This window comes from Amblyomma americanum, chromosome 1 (assembly GCF_052857255.1).
Source record: "Amblyomma americanum isolate KBUSLIRL-KWMA chromosome 1, ASM5285725v1, whole genome shotgun sequence".
NCBI lineage: Eukaryota > Metazoa > Arthropoda > Arachnida > Ixodida > Ixodidae > Amblyomma > Amblyomma americanum.
Window position 1 is genome coordinate 49,337,260 of NC_135497.1, and position 13,669 is coordinate 49,350,928.

Here is a 13,669-nt window from a genome sequence, read left to right on the forward strand (position 1 = left end):
CGCTAAGTTTTCTTGACAAACGCGACACATCGCCGACTAATGACGTACGGGCGCTCACAGCCAATCCTGCCTCGCTTACAACCAGGTCGAAATAACGTAAGCATTATTTCAACCCATGACGTCGAATCTGGTTGGATCAAAAAACTTCACATCGGCTTTTTTTTTTCCTGTTCATGTTTGAGCCGAGCCAAGCATTGCTTTCAGTAGCACTACGGCCGGTCGGCGGGAGGAGTGTGCGATCGTGTTGCACGTGAGTAATTTGTTCTTGCTATCTGTTGGTATGCACATACTGAGTAGAGATGGGCAAAACGGCTCACTTCAGTGAGCGGCTCAGAACGGCTCCGCTCACTGAAGTGAGCCGGATCATTTGAACAGCTCACCCGCTCACTTGGGTCGCTCAGGAAAGAGCCGGGTCTTTTTAGCAGAAGAGCAAGGTTCCGGGCTAGTTGGTAATGCATTTAGGGGAGAAACAGCGCAATGAAACACGGACACACGAAGAACGAGTGAGCCGTGGTTCTTTCCTTTCCACTCCCTCTCTCCACAAGTGCGGCGCAGGGACCATCTCTTTTTTTTTCTTTTCCTTCCGCATGCTACCGGATCCTTAAAGCGCGTCTCTATTCTTGATGGCGCCGAGGCGTCGCGGGCCTCCGCTATCTGATATTTCTGGGACGAGCCAGTGGGTTAGTGGCACCGCCAGTTAGCTGAGAAAAAAAAGAAAGAAAACTTGTCATCCTTCGAGAGGCGACGCGCAGGTGGGGCGGGGAAGGAAAAGAGCATCACGCAATAAGGGTAAGGGCTCCCGTAATAATAGGTTTTTCGGAAATTTTCGTTATGTGTTTTTCTTTTATCCAAGCCCTGGGCTCGAGGTTGTGTCAAACTTCAGGGCTGTAGGTGGCTACCTTCATTGGTTATCGAAACTTAGGACGGGCCTCGAAATACGGCCGCCCTAACTTCTTTGTTTATAAAACTTACAAAAACGCAAGCAAATGCATTACAAATCACAAGTCGGCATTGCCTAGTTTAGCTAGAGGCTCCGTGCAGTGGCTTGTAATTCTGCAAATATACCTAGGCTTTAACACGTGGGTCGATAAGTAAGGTCTTGTAGTGTATGTTCTCTGTGTGAGAATTGCCTTTTTTTTAGTTAGAGTTAGTTCGGCCGTCTGTATGAGACCTTCTTCTGTAACTCAGTTTGCCTTTGTACATTTATGTAGATATATTTCCTCTCTTAATCATCTGCATTTGACAATCGTCCCCATCTTCAAACACTGCCTGGAGAGGCCCTGTTCCTCTCTAAAGAAAAGGAAGAGACCATGCCTGAATTTACTACACGGCTATTTTACGGATGCATATATTGTTTTGTTTTCATAAAAGCCAAATAACTAGTAGGTTACTCTGTAACCTCTGCTATAGAGTTTAGTTATTTGGCTTTAAAAAAAACAATATGTGCATTAGTAGAATAACCGTGTTATAGGTATTTTTACTAATACCTTCGAAATGTTGCACCAGCTCACGATGCAAGATCGGTGGGAGTCGTGAGACATCGCTCGAACAACAGCTGTCAACGAACGGCGCCATCCCTTGCCAATGATTTGCCAGAAGACACGTTCTGAGCGAAACAGCGCTCGCAGACAACGGACGACAAGGAAGACACAACACCGCAGGACAACACAAAGCGAGGACAAGCTCTGCGAGCGCTCTTTTGCTCGGAATGTATCTCAACCAACTCGCCCAGAAATACGCACTTTGCCAGAAGACCCGGCTCTGATTGAACGGTTCTTCGAACGGCTCACTGAACGAGAGAGAAGCGCCCCTTCAAAACAGCCACACGGCTCACTGAACGAGAGAGAAGCGGATCTCCAAAACAGCCACACGGCTCACTGAACGAGAGAAGCGCCTCTCCAAAAGAGCTGCACGGCTCACTGCACGAGAGAAGCAGTTCACCAAAAGAGCGACTCTCCAAAAGAGCCAAACGGCTCACTGAACGAGAGAATCGGTTCACCAGAAGAGCGGCTCTCCAAAAGAGCCAAACGACTCACTGAGCCAAAGACCCGGCTCTTGAAAAGATCCGGATCTCCAAAGGAGCCAAACGGCTCACTGAGACAAAGACCCGGCTCTTCAAAAGATCCGGATCTCCAAAGGAGCCAAACGGCTCACTGAGCCAAAGACTCGGCTCTTCAAAAGATCCGGATCTTTTGAAGAGCCGGGTCTGCGGCTCAGTGAGCCGAATGGCTCCTTTGGAGATCCGGATCTCTCGTTCAGAGAGCGGGCGACCCGTTCACTCAACCAGCTTTCTCGCACTGCTAATAGATGGCGCGCAAATCGCACCCAGCAGCTCTGACGGACGGTTCGACACGGCTAACTGAATGACAAACCAGCTTTCTCGCACTGCTAACAGATGGCGCGAAAATCGCACCCGGCAGAAGACCCAGCGACAAAGCTCTGACGGAACAGACAGTTCGCCGTTCGGCACGGATCACTACGCTGGACTACGGTCCTATGGATCAGTGAGCCGGATCTCCAAAAGAACCGCCTCTCACTTTTCCTGAGCCACGGCTCACCCGCTCTTTTAAAAGAGCGGCTCAGAAGATCCGGCTCACTCCTGAGCGACCCATCTCTAATACTGAGTGCTGCCCGTTATCTGACACTCGGCATTCCGTTGTCAACTTCCTTGCGCCCGAATATTTTGTGTTAGCAGATAAAGCGCTGAGCCCGCTTTCCCGGCAGTGGACCCAAAGGCCCGGAGGGAAAGACTCATCTGTTTTTTCGTAAGTTCTGCTCAAAAGCTCTGTGCAGTTCAACAGAAAAGAGCTTGCGCTGAGCGTGTTTTATATCTTTTGTCAACCCAAACCAACGTAGCTCATGGTCATGTAAAACACGCATAATTACCAGCTTTTGCGTGCTCCCGAAAAAAGGCGGGAAACTTTTGACAACCGTCCAGTTGAACTAACCGTTTGTGCGATGAGTTTTGTACGCGGTCCGATTTTTTGTGGCTCTGCGACTGGGAAAGTCTGTAGAGTGTTGACTTAATGCTGCACTTTACAATTGTGGGGTGTTGTTACAATCCGCTTTCTGAAACAGGTGCAAAAATTGCGGTGAGATAAGCAATTACGCTTTGGCGTCTGCACCGCGAAACATGTTCTTTTAAATTCATATTTATTTCAGAAAACGACTTTAAAAACTGACTGGCAGTTTTGTGGTATGCAGGGACCTTCCAGATTCCTGCTTCGAGTCCGGCGTTGGCTTGCTGGCAGTCCGGCGTTGGCTTGCTGGCGCAGAGGCTGAACAAATGGGACGTTAAAATGCTGAGGCAGCAAAGGCTCTAAGGCGCCACAAAGTGAGCCCTCGACCTTCTGTGAGAATTTTAAAATGAGTGCTGTGCCACTTTCGCCGAGCATCGGTTTTACGTGGGAAAGGTGCTTGGACCCAGGCAGCCAACTAGAATGGAGCGCATGAGGCAACTGGAGAGGCAAGCTTAATTTTAAAGCCTCTAAGCTTAAGACCTTTTTACAGCTGATGGTGTAAAGAGCCCTTAAAGAGATGAACATTGTGGGCAATGTGCTTAATGTCCTTTGACTGTTTGGAAGCTTGTGAGGTGCATAAAGCTCACAAGGCACTGTTGCAGTGTGTGCAGGTCATTGTGGTGATATTAGAAAAAGACATAGTGCAGCACAATGGGACAGAGAAAAGGAGCACGACAGAGAAAAGGAGCACACAGGATAAGCGCTCGTCCTGTGTGCTCCTTTTCTCTGTCCCGTTTTGCTGCGCTATGTCTTCTAATATGCTATACGAACAAGCCCGAACTACAGCTTTGTTAAGATTGGTCATGATAGGTTTCTTTGATTTGGCTGCACACTCTGCACTAGTTCTGTGAAGTTCCGCGGTGGTGCCGGCACCGTGCAACGTCAGCTCAGGCAGTTCAAATGCAGCTTGGCACTGGCCGCTTCCAAAACGAATGGTCGAGTGCAGGTCCGATTGTCCAATAGCCTTGCTGTCGTCACGAAATTGCATCCAACTGCGTGCCGCCAACACCAACAACCACCAAAATCCTGAAACACTTGGAAGAATTTTCAAGCATCAAATCGCAATGAGGTTTTACTATGAACCTGCTCTAGGAAATGGTCGTTTCACGGAAAGAAAAAAAATCGTTGCATGTATACACACAGGCGACTTACGAATTAGTGCTGAAATGCTGCCCATGCGACTCGACTTGACTGCTTAGGTTTTCATTATGACGCCTCAATCACTCACCTCCTCTATGTGTAGGTCGAAGAAGCAGAGAAGGTATGGCACGAGATATTTGATGAAATGGTGACAGTTATTTGCTGAAAGGTTATGGCTTACGGGGGTTTGTCCTAAATCGAATCAGGCTATGAGGGCCGCCGTAATGAAGGGCTCCGGAAATTCTGAACACCTGGTGTTCTTTAAGGGAGCATACACACCTAACTTTTGGGTGTGTGGTTTCTTCTTTTTAATGTAATGACGCCACTGTGGTGGCTCAGAGGTTATGGGGCTTGGCTGCTGACCCGAAAGACGTGTGTTTGATGCCGGCTGCAGGGGTCGAATTTTGATGGAGGCGAAATTCTAGAGGCCCATGTACTGTGTGATGTCAGTGCACGTTAAAGAACCCCAGGTGGTCGAAATTTCCAGAGCCCTTCACTAGTGTCCCTCATAGCCTGATTCATTTTGGGACGTTAACCCCCCTAAACCAAACCGATCTTTTTTTGTAATGAGGTGTAAGGCATTATTATACACGGATTACCGTTTGGTATGCTCCTTTGGCTGCCAAAAAATATATAACTGAATTTCTTTCTTGTGCTGTTTCAGTTTCACTAGCTGAACGATGACTGACCTCAAAGAGAGGTTGTAGGTCATGTGAGACGTGAAAAACTGCAATATAATCACTGCTTCCACATTAGTTGTCATTCCGGCTCTTGAGGAAGGCTGGCTTCAGCACTGCAGTAAATCATAACGATGAAGCAGAGATTATATGGGCGTTTTTCCATGCCTCACATGACACAAAAGCACTCTTTGATGTCACAGCAATTGTTCGGCTCTTGAAACTGAAACAGTGTGACAGAAAAAATTCAATTATAAATTATTTAGCGGGGATGGGCAAATATCACATGGTGATTCATAGGTAGTAGTATTTTCTGCATCGTTGTAGAGAAGAATACATGCCACCAAAATTACGTGTCTATATTCCTTTAGCACGCAGAAAGCCAAATGGAAAATGCTCTTGGCCATTCCCTCCAATGCAAATGCTGTGTGGTGTATAATATTGTTGCGTGGTTGCCGTCCAGAGAGCGAGGCGCGGTGAACGACGGCAGAGATATAATTTAATGGCCGTTGGCCTAGCGCGAGTGCTCTGTAACGCACCACAGCCAGCTTCGTGGTCTTGTCACAATATTGCTTTTTCTCATGGACATTGTCACATGTAGGAAACTGGGTGGTGTGTCATTGTTTGCGTAAGAACTTAAGGACACTGAGAAGTTCCCTAGGCAGCCGCTGACCCCACACCATACGTGGCAAAATTACCTTTGAAAAGTGATTAAATTCCATTGCTAATTACTTTCCTAGAAATAACAGAAGTAATTAAATTATATTACAAATTCCTGTTCTCAAAAAGTAATGACATTACATTATAATTACCTGCCTTAAGTAATGAAAATTACTTAGTTTCGATGCTAAAATGTTGCGCATTGGTCATAGTTTGTGCAAAAAATTTCTAGTTTTTTTTTGCACCGCCACTGAGCTTGAAAATGGGCGTCAGAAATTTTGCCCCTCTTTAGTCAATTTGAACAGCCGCTTTGCTGATGTAGATGAGTTCTTTGTCATATCAGTCTTCAATCAGAAGTACATCGTTCAATGTGTAATATGGTCCCACCATTCTGATTTTGAAGAATTTGTCATCCGCGTAAACAGCGGGAGTGCATTGACTGCTTATCGACGCATCACCCCAGAAGTGCGCAGGGGCGCGAGAAGCTGCCAATTCTGCTGTTCAATTGATTTGTTCTGGAGGCAAGTTGGTGGAAATACATTGCATGTTGCTGAGACGCTGTTGCCTATGTTGCCCTTCAGTTAGAAATAGGGCCTCAAATGAGGCCACAAAAACCCGAAAACTCACAAACAACTTTCTTAGACGTGTCAGTTGAGACTTCTTGTCAGTGCGGCGACGTCAAAGTACTTGCTCAAGCGCTCGCAGTGCGTTTGTGTGTGAGATCGTGTGCAGTGCAGGAAGATGCATGCCAGTCCTGTGACTGATATGCAGACTCTTCACCAAGGCAGTGCTGACGCCTATGCGCACGTCACCTCTCGTCCACGTGCGCCGCTTCCCTGGAGTGCTGGCCATTACTGGTTGTGCACTTTTAAGGGGAACGCCTTATATGACACATTGACATTGATACCTGGCGTCGTCGTCGATTTCCAGGAAACGCGGTCCACAACCCCCAATGATGTCGTCAGCAGAGGGAAAAATTTCTTCCTAAGGTGTAGAGAATTGAACCAATTGAGGGCCTTCAGATTGCGAGGCGATCGCGCAACCCATGGGCCACAAAACTGCGTTGCTTCTTGGCGAATAATGATTCATTTAATGTATGTGTTACCTAATGACTGTATGCTAATGAGTAGGTGTGTCATTAGAAAGGAAGGAAACAATATAAATTAAAAAATGAATGTTTTTTGCCTTCAAAGCATCGAAGTAGTCTCAAGTGCCCCCGTAATTTATTCTTGCTTTGGTAGTCGCCGCGGTGGCTCATTGGTTATATGGTGCTCGGCTGCTGGCCCAAAAGACTCTGGTTTGATCCCGTCTGTGGCGTCTCATTTCAGTGGAGGCAAAATGCTATAGGCCCGTGTACTGTGCGATGTGAGTGCACGTTAAAGTACCCCTGGTGGTCAAAATTCCCGGAGCCCTTCACTATGGCGTCCCTCATAGCCTTAGTCGATTGCTTTGGGACGTTAAACCCCCATAAACTGCATCTGTGCTTTGTATATGCTCATCTCCACAAACGCGAGGCCAAAGGATGGCAGACACGAGGAGAAGCATGGACTCAGTATGCAGCAAAAGTAATATCGCTAGTAATTAATTACTTTTTTGTGAAATTACTGCTTGAAAGTAGTTCATTACATTAATAAATTACCAGGCCACAAAAGTAATGAATTACATTAGAAATTAGTGAGAAAAGTAATTTAATTACTGTAATTATAGTACAGTAATTTAATTACTGGCTAGTCTGCCACACACTGATTTCAAGGTGATTGCACACTGCTTTTCAATGAATGCGAAATCCTGACATGATAGCTTGTGCAAATGGTACGCAACAAGACCTTTTGCAACAAGACCTTCCCTTCTATTTTTTTGTCCCCCCCCCTGTCCCTATTCATTTTTTTTTAGATGTTATGAATGCAATGTTTTGGCAACAAGCTTGAATTAGCCCCTATGAAAAATTTTTTTGCTGGTCTGCACGTGACTGGCTCTATGTCCAGGTTTTGCACCATTTCCTAGTCCCTGGCATTTATTGGCACTTTCACTTCATTAAAACTTTTGTGAATGTGCTGGAACAAATTTTGAAAAGTTCCTTTTCTAGCGTTTGCAAGTTGTTTCCATATTTTTGTTTTCCATGGGGGTGAAGTTTCATGGCATGTCCAGTCCGTCAACTATTTCTTACCGTTCTCAGATACTTTGTCCCCTTACACTTGAGCATTGTGGAAGAGCCGCAGCTGCTCTTAAGATGCTTTGTGTCCTTGCCTTTGTGCAGGGCAGCAGCGGCGTCTTCCGCAGTGCTCAGGTGCGTGTGGGCAAAGCATCCAAAAATGATGACTAGCTTGGCTGGTATTTTCTCTTGGTCTCTGAATGCATCATATGGTCACAATTTGGCAAAATTATGGACATGTATACCAGGGAATCGCTTCAAAAAGTTATCCAGAATTTGTATTGTGAATAAAAATAGCACAACACGCATAATTTTTCGTTTTGTGATAGTGCAGATTACACGAACCAAGAACAGAACAGCAAGGTTCTACTGTATTTCTTTGAAGGGCTGTGACGGTTTTAAAGGGTGTCTAGCAACCTAGAATTTTCAAGAGGAATTTTGTTTACCTGGAAAAATCGGCGAGTTGCGAGGGATACCATCAAGAAAGTGGTCAAGTCTCGGACAGGCTGGCAGGACAGGCGGACAGGACAGGACAGGCTGAAATTAACGCAGAGGTCTGCTGCGAGTTTTAACGATACTACAAGTGTCCAGCACACGGTCCGTTCTTATTGGCATGACATATTTTTGCTCCTAATGAGTATTAGGCATGGCAGCCTGTCTGTTCTAGCTGTCTTTTTCTTGTTTCAATTAAGTGAGCATTGTGTATACTGTTTGGCTCTGTACAGGTTGCCACACTGCTCATTAAATTTGGTCTGGTGCATATGAATAGACACAGCTACATTCAAAAGTATTTTCTGTGGAATAAGCCGTAGTCATAGTAATGTGCAGAATTCATGCACTTTCAGTATACTGATGCGAGGTGCCACGCCACTCCAGTGTGGCATCAAAATCGATCTGTAAACCTTGCTCTCAGTCCCCGTCAATCTTGTAGGCTGTTGCAGAAACAAATAGAGGCTAGTTTCTCTGCGGTTTGAGCTGTGATGACGAGGTCATAAAAAGCTGTTACTTTTTGTGGAAATCGCTTGGTGCTTGTCCTGTGGCATTGCTGCTATCGAAAGGGATGCCAGAGTGTGCCTTCATTGGAAAGGCAGTAAAAGGCAGTGCTTCTCAGTGATGAGCAAACCAACCTTTCAGCCCTCTTGTTCAAGGGTTCCTTCTTGAAAGCCTGAAGTATTCTTTTGCAGTACAATGAGCAGTGTATGGAGCCCCTGAAAGCATGCAGAGTGTTCCGTTTAGAAATTTTCCAGAATTTTTTCAAAGTAGAGTTGTTTGTTTCTTTTGTGAAAGCACATGTAATGTCAGCACATATGGCCACCACTCTTATGAACCATTAAAAAAAAGCAAAAACTTGTGAGCATAATTTTAACAGACTTCCAAATCTAGGACTCCGGATCGCCCAGGCACTTTTCATCTAGTGAGAAGGGAAACAGCTGCTGAAATTCCTGCACGGATTCCTAGTTGAAATGTGTCAGCATCTCTGGGTCCGTTACGGGCAGGGATTCCAGTGTGGTGAAACCCATGCACAAGAGTTAAGTGGGCCATGTCCCATCCAGAATGCTGCATCTGGGGCAGCATTCCACAGCTGGAGGTGTCACAAGGGAGAGTGGAAGAGGTCGTCTTGTTATTGCTCTCACTCTTGTTGTAGCTTAAAGGGACACTGAGAAGAGCTCTATCAATTTTTTTTTGTTAGCAAAATCTGATAGTTTGGCATTTCATGGCTTTGTTGCCGCTTGTCCGCGAGCAAAAGGTGCCTTTTTTGCAAAGAAATTTGGATTCCAAGTGGAAAAAGTTTTTCCCGCCGCTCCGATTCAAACTTGAGAACTCTTACGACGTCACAGGACGAAGTGATGTGAAACGTGATGTAAACGCAGACTCCGTGACTTCTGGCCGCTAGCGGTGCGGTCTAGCGGCTGCCGAAATGAAAGCTACCGCCGCCGCACGTTGAAGGCGTCTATCAGGGGTCGCTACCGTCGCTTCGTTTACGCTTGCACCGGTGTCTTGCCAGCGTAACGAGTGATCCCGTTCCCGAACCCGACGACGAAGTTCTCGCAAAAACTCCAGCCCACATTTCAGCGACCTTAGCCCCAGAGAGCGTGTGATGCTTTTCAGGGAGCACAGTTAGGTTAGGCACCGGCGGGTCGTTTCCCCCTTCCTCAGTGAGCAGCCGTTGATAATCAGATATCATAACCCCAGTGCGGGGAGTCGTGAAGGGCCAGGACAAGGTCGGCGCGTTGCGCCCATCGGAGGCTGACCGGGGCTTTGGGGACAACGGATTGTCATTCTTTTAACGGCGCGGTTGCACGGTGCAGCAGGCTGCGTCGAGGTCTCCCACGGTTGCAAGGGCCAATTAAAGTTACTTATTTATTGTTTTGCCACAAGAAACGGGCGGGTGCTCAAGGGCGCTTGCGTTTAAAGTTGGCGGCTTGAAACTAAAGCCGACGCACTACGCTTCAACGGCTTCCGCTAGATCCAACGGGTCCACTGGATCGGGCTCTCTCGCCAACTTACATGTACCTTCAGATGTGTACTTTGAATGGATTAAATTAGCCGAGAGCTCGAAAAGAACAGCTCCGCCCAACTGCCGAAACTATTGAATTACGTCACAACACGCACCTCGCCACGGAGCCGAATCGGTCTAGCCGGGCTGGCGGCGGCTGACGCATTCGGCGCGAAATAGAGACATGCTCAAAGCACTCCGCCAGTGCGGTCAGTGTGCGCCGAAGCCGCTGAACGCGTCAGCGGTCAAGCGCAGTTGGAGTATAGAGGGTCTCGCTTTGGCCAACGTAACGTCACCATGCAGCGTGCGCGCGCATTACGCCGGCGTATAAACGTTCCTTAACAGAGCCTGCGCTTAACCACTAACCAACGTATTCGGTGGCGGCATCTATGGGAGCCACTGAAACCCCCCGCCCACTCACTGAATAAAAAATAATCCTGCACCGAGGTTCACGATCGAACCAGGGCCTTTAGCGTTTCAGGCGGAGATGCTACCACTCCGTCACGACGGCTCAAGGTTAACCATTAATAAAGGCGCTTCTAGTGAATGCACTCTTCCGATGCAGAAGTCTTCGCACTTTCGTTACGTACATCCTGGCCTAACAGCACTAGGCCGTCAGCAATTTTTCTTAACTGCCTTGTACCTTATCTCCCGTCCCTAATAAACGATTTCCGTTAAGTAGTTTGAAGTTGCCTGGCACAGCCGGGAATGTTTCGCCGAGCGAGCGTGCGAAGAGCACAAGTGCTCTTTATACTGCGAATGGCCTTCTACGATCACCGACCATCGTGCCATCATAGTTTTTCATCGGCTGTGGCGATCACCTGACCAGCCTTAACAAGCTCCTTCAAAGGTTAACTAGCACTTGGAGTTCCTCTGCTGTTCTGCGCTTGTAAATCGAGGCGCGTCAAAAACAAAGCCTCGGGGCACGCAAAGTTCATAGACGCAAAGCGCCATATCAAATCGAAACTCTCCTGGCTGCCTGTGGCGCCGCCAAGCATCAGTTTTCTTTACTTCCAACATTCAGGTTGCCTTTTGTCTGTCTTCCTTGTGTGATAAAAGTGCACTGTTGGTTTTAAAACAGAACTTACTTCAATATTGAACCGTGCAGCCTTCCTTCGATAGCCTCAAAGATTCGCGACCTCCATGTAGGCAGGACAATTCCTCCAAGGTGGCGTCTCTTGTCCTATGACGTCAGCACGCTTGTACTTGCAAGATCGGCCTGTGGCGGCGATACCTGTATTTTGGTTCTTGCTATTTTCTACCTTACAAGAGCTTTGTTTTCAGTAAGAGTGGCGTTCTTGTGATCAGGACCTGGTATTCTATCGATACAAGCCAACTTCAATTTCTGCTCAGTGTCTCTTTAAGCTGCTGTTCATCGATTTTTTGTGTCATTTGTGTTTCTCAACAATGCCACATCACGTCATACGCCTTTTCAGTGTCTGAACTGTGACAAGAGCATCTCCACCGCAGCCGTGGGCTCGTGCTTGAGTGCTCGCCTCGACTACGGGAGGTCGTGGGTACGATTCCCGCGGCCTCCGGTCCACCAGCCAATTAATCCAATGGGAACAGGCGGCCCCCGGCCTAGTGCTCGGCTCTGCAGGGGTGCACTGCGTGGGAAGGATAGCCTGCGCCTCAAAATTCCCGTCAAATGCGGACACAAAAATGTCACCACGTGGTTAAATCCCGCAGTCCAAAACTCTCGCCTTGTGCCAGTTACTAAACTTAACGTTCACTTCTCTAGCCTCAAGACAGATGTGCCATAGCTCTCTCGCTCACAAACCTCCTTCAAGCAAAGTGCAGTGGTATTTTCTTGCTACCGTTGTGGCTGGCTCACACGCATCGGCAGGTGTGCATGACTGGTTTAAAAAAAAAGATGGGACTTCTACCGCACCAGATGGATTTAGGGTTGTTTGACGCCGGAACTTATCTCTGATCCATCAAGGCAACGGTTTGGTCGAAGACCCTTCTCCCAAGCATCTCACCCTAGATGAGCTGAGCACCATGGCGGCGAAATCTTAAAACCGGTGGGTACCCGGCGGCACTGGGAATCAAACACAGCACCTCCCGAATGTGAGGCGGATGCTCTACCACAAGGCCGCGCTTCAGTGCTATGATCTTTGCCAAAAGGCCGAGAAATGAACAGTCGAAAGATTGTTGTTCAGCGACTTACAAAGTCAAGCTGTCATGTTTTTTCCTGAACACAGTTATGGCTCAGACTAATTGTACCATTCTACATGATTTTTCCTCATTCATTGAGATGCTCAATAAGCTTTAGGATGTGATAAATTATGAAGAGGAATGACATGTGTCTTTTCATCACTGCATTTTGTGGAAACATGTTTGCGTTGTAATTTCAAATATCTGTTTTATAATTTGAACTAGTCGAAAATAAAGCATATCGCAGTACTGGCCGGCATTTCGAAAGGCCCTGATATGCACAGCATGTGTACGAGTCCAGACGATGCAGCGGTTCCTGTGTCACTACTTTTGGAGCCCACATGACCAGGGTTGCTGCTCTTCCTTGGGAGTGACGTCATAATGCACCCCGACACTCAGAAACCGAAATCGCTCAGTATAAATAATGCGATAATATTTAATGTGCATATTTGAATTGCAGAGCACGTATCACATGCCGGGTGGGAGTATGCAATGTTTGAAACTAAGAACACTCCAACCAAAAATTTGATGTCTCCGCCCCTTTAAGGTTTTGGGTTTAACATATGGAGCTTGTGACCTCCTGTGTGCCAGCTTCAGAAGCCTTTCAGAAACTCTTTCATTGTTTGTCTTGACTATTTTTATTCATTCTTGGTCTCTGCCTTGTACACACTTCTTTTTGTGTGTGGTTTCTCTGGCACGTCTTGAACAATGTTCCTTTTATCCTTTTTTTTTAGGATCTTTCTAGTGTCCATACGCAAAGCCACTACAGGAGTGCGTGGGCTGCTGCTGTAGCCTGTTGGGAGATGTCTATCTTTTTTCGTTCATATGCATTCCATTATTTGTGTATTTGTTTGTGGGTTTCTCTTAGTGGTTGATTAGTTGCATTTTATTGTTCTGAGCTTGCATACTTTTTCTCTTTTCATGGCATCCAACCCTGTGTATGACTGATACTAGTGGAGGGACTGCAGCAGCCGACCTTGCATGGCGCGGCATTCTCTGGTCCAAGGCTCCTATTCCCCGTTCCAGGCTACTGGCTCAAGAATGTGCCCACAAGTCTGCACCTTGGCGTACAGGCAGTCGCATTAGGCCCACGTCGGCCAGGACTTCCTTGGCAAATAAAGTATTCCTACTGACACGCCTTGTTAGTAATTAATGAAGTGTATGAATAAATGAGTAACAACTTCGTTGGCCATATGGAAAAGCCGTGTTACAAAGCAGTTTTTTTTTTGAAGACTATACCCAACCACCACATTGTTTCCTCTGAGTAACCTACTCATATTTGAGGTAAGTGCTTGCCGTGTGTCGCATCAGTCTGAAGTGTTCCTGCAGAACCGCATAGTGCCTTCCTGTTTATGCCATTGCAGCA

The 13,669-nt window shown here is 46.9% G+C and overlaps 1 long non-coding RNA gene across 2 annotated transcripts; it reads left to right on the top strand.

The window, feature by feature from the left end:
* The first annotated feature begins 165 nt into the window (after window positions 1–165).
* Window positions 166–13,440, top strand: LOC144112776 (uncharacterized). 2 transcript variants are annotated; one of them, XR_013310462.1, is made up of 4 exons: window positions 166–250; window positions 2,696–2,765; window positions 3,205–3,334; window positions 13,258–13,440. It is a non-coding gene; the product is annotated as an uncharacterized LOC144112776 (long non-coding RNA). The 2 variants fall into 2 exon arrangements; XR_013310463.1 differs by lacking the exon at window positions 2,696–2,765 and having other exon boundaries at window positions 13,258–13,439.
* Window positions 13,441–13,669: the final 229 nt, after the last annotated feature.